The sequence below is a fragment of the Macadamia integrifolia genome, chromosome 10 (assembly GCF_013358625.1).
Source record: "Macadamia integrifolia cultivar HAES 741 chromosome 10, SCU_Mint_v3, whole genome shotgun sequence".
Lineage (NCBI taxonomy): Eukaryota > Viridiplantae > Streptophyta > Magnoliopsida > Proteales > Proteaceae > Macadamia > Macadamia integrifolia.
In genome coordinates, this window is record NC_056566.1 from 14,465,799 (window position 1) to 14,469,350 (window position 3,552).

Below are 3,552 nucleotides of genomic sequence, written 5' to 3' on the forward strand. Positions count from 1 at the left end.
CCCCCCAAAAAAAAAAAAAAAATCTGAACACCATATATACATGACATTGAAATTGCGAACTGTAACTTCCATTGCATGTTGCACAACAATGGATGGAATAATTCTGCTTCCAAACAGATAATCCATGAGCAATCTAGGCACCAGATGAAGTTTTATGGCCTTGGATTCTACACATCAAAGGCAAAACATAAATTTATTGCACAATATCTCTACTCTTTATCCAAGCACAAAAGAGGGAGAAGAAAACAAGACCAGAGAAATAAAGCAACATATGCCTATGTCAAACTTATCGCCGAAGACTAAACCTAGGGAACCAAATTAATGTGGATGGATCCTTATCCATCCCAACCAGCACTGTGGTTTCTCAGCCACAAATGGCAAGCTTGAAGAGTAACTGAAAAAAAAAAGGTAGCACTAATACATCTTAGACTCCTTTAAATGCTTCTAGTTCTTCAATGCACTTGTTAAAGAACTCCAGTGAGAATTATAGCCAGTGTCTTCAGCAAACCATTGGGAAACCTCTAGATAAGACAAACAGCTGCTCATACACCAGAACATGTTAAGTTCTAACTTATCAGCATCTAAGTGTACGTTAATCACATTACATATGCCCCAATGAGATAATGGAATAATTTGATTTTTGTGAAGACATGAATAGTGGAAATATGAGTTCAATTAAGTTACCTTAAGGAGATCATCAGCCACACAGCATCTTCAGCTGTAACTGTGTCAAATTTCATTATCCTGACTAAACCCAGATTGCTCTATGAGATCCTTTCGCAATTTAAAGTTGGAAATTCAAAATTCCCCTGCAATTTCAAGGGTGGTTTTGGTTATATCTGCAACTTTCCCTTTGGGTTATCCTGTCAGTATTTGTCTATTATCCTCTTGCCATGATGAATTCGCTCCACCATGGCCTTTGCAATCAAGATACGAAAGAACCTCAAAGATAACAATGGATCTCTCATTTTTCAAAAACAGAGACTTATAAGAATCATTGAATCTGCTGAATCAAAAAATAAAAGCTCCTCCTCTTTGGATTGAAATTACTCTCTCACAATGCAACACTTTGTGATATACCTTAAATCACCTCACCAATGGGCATGGGACACGTGGCACTCAAAAAACCAACTATAAAGTAAGGGACTCTCCACGAACTCAAATTGTCTACATGGGTAAGCAAGACATTTCACCCCTATTGGAATTAGGGCATCACCACACTCAACCTATAAATAGGAAAGAGGCACTCCAAGTTAAAGGGATCCAATCCTTTTCTCCCCACTGCTCTTTCAGTTCCCTCTATACAAAATACTGTTGTTGTCCATAAAACTGACTTCAACATCGGAGAGTCCCCCACCCTCTCTTTATTTTTGCAGATCTCTCTGGCCGATGGTCGGTTTTTGGCACCAACAATTTGAATCCTCAGAAATGAACTACTGAGAAAATTATAAATTGCTTGTGACAGAATTTACACATGCTTTCCTCACACTTCCCAAGACCCATATTTTATAGCTAAGAGGAAACCAAATATATTAATGTTGCATCCAACATGGTTCCCTAGGATCCTTTTTTTAAAGAATCTTTAAAAAACCCCCCAAACATGCATAGTACAGAATTAACAACACAAATACAAGAACCAAGGATGAAAAGAAAGCAAAATAAAACTAAAATCCAGAGGGAAGTCTAATCGCAATGCGCACAGACTTGGGAAAGCCAATCATACACCAAAAACTCAACGAATGAGTATAATGCAGCGTTGAGGTACGATATCTTGTATTCCGTTGCAGTTAATCCAAAGAGTACTAATACAGGCCCCTCAAAAATTGGCGGTCTTGGAGAAATTTTTGTTTGGGATTCGTTTGCTGAAGGCGATTTTATATTTTCTAGTATTAGGGCTTTTCGCTATATATTTGTAGCGAGGTTCTCTTTCTCAGTAAGCAACCTGATAGGCATGAGGACAAGCACGGTAACCCTATTCTATTCTTTTCTGTACCGTTTTAGGGTTGCGTTTCTACGTGCACTTCGCCATGTTACCTCTAAATAGAAACTAGTCATTGTCTCGAGACTGGTGAGTGCAAACACATGTTTCACTGAGAGATAGAGAAAGGGAAATATACATCACTGGCTCAAAATTACAGAAATCCCTAAAGAATCCAGTGCACAACAACATCAAACACACAAACAAACAGACAGACGAGCAGTTGAAGGTAAAAGAAGCATGTACCTCTTCCTCATTGGAGCTCAACGAAGTCGACCCTGGATCGTCATTTGTGCTCGCCATTGAGACGGTTTAAACCCAAACAAGTTCGACTGAAACCTGAAAATTGGGGTACAACAAACCTGATGGACACCCAACCCACCCACACTGAAATATGGGTTCTCATTAAGCAGGTTTGCAGGGAGGGAAAATGATATTTTCGTAACCAAGAAGCAACCCAGGCTTTTGAGTAGGGGCTCAAGTTTGGCCTGACAGACCCAACTCGCCCCTGACCCACCCTGATCCCTTATAAGTATCGAATCAGGGTCAAGGCAGGTAAGAGTTGATGTATTTGGCCCACCTTAAACTCGATCTTGATTTTTTCATCTTAACTTTTGATCCTAGTTTTAGCCCGACCCGACCTTGGTTTTTGCCCCTGATGTTGACTCTGGTTGTGACCCTGATGTTAACCCTGATAGTAACCTAATTTTAGATATTGTTTGAAATTGAGTTATTGACACCTTAAAACCCCTAATATATTTTCTCACCAATCTCTCTTGTTTTTTTTACCAAAAAAAACCTGCTTTTCTTTTTTCGCAGAAGTTCGGCCTTTAATAATATCTTCATTGATTACTCTCAAATGTTAGGGTTTCGAATCTTTTGATATCCCACTGCCTAAGTTCACAATTGTGTCACGCCTTCATCCCTTAATGGATGTTACGATGATCTCCTTGTTTATCATGACAAACAATTGATTTTTTTCGGATTACTTGCTTTCTTAGGATGATCTCTTCTTTGTTTACCACAATAGTTGGTGTTATTTGTATTGTTTGTAAGTCTGCTTTAGAATGTTCTCCTAATGACAAGTAATTTGTGACTTTATGTTTTTTTATCTCCTCTTTTATGAATATTTTTTATTTTTGTTTTTTTTTAATATTTTGCAGGGTCAGGGTCAGAGTATACCCGACCCTTTATAGCAAACGAGGGTCAGGGTCAAGGTCAATCAAGGTCATCCCGGTCTGACCCTGAAAAATCAGGGCCAATCAATGCGGGTAAGAATTGGGCTGAACCCTGAAAGGTTGGGCCTGGGTTGAAGTTGGCCCTAAGTTAGGGTTAGGGTTAGGGCAGGTTTAGGCCCAGTTAAGGGGACTCAGGGTTGGGCAAGGGTTTTAAGAAGCCCGACCCAACCCGGCCCTGTTGCACCCCTAGTTTTAAGTATCGGTCTCGAATTGGTCGGATCGTAAAAGTATCAGCCAGTACTGATACTGACCAATCCTGGATCATGTATTGCTATAGGAACAAAGGTAAAACCATAATAAAAGCTTCTCTATCATTTTTTTTTTTTTTTTTTTTTT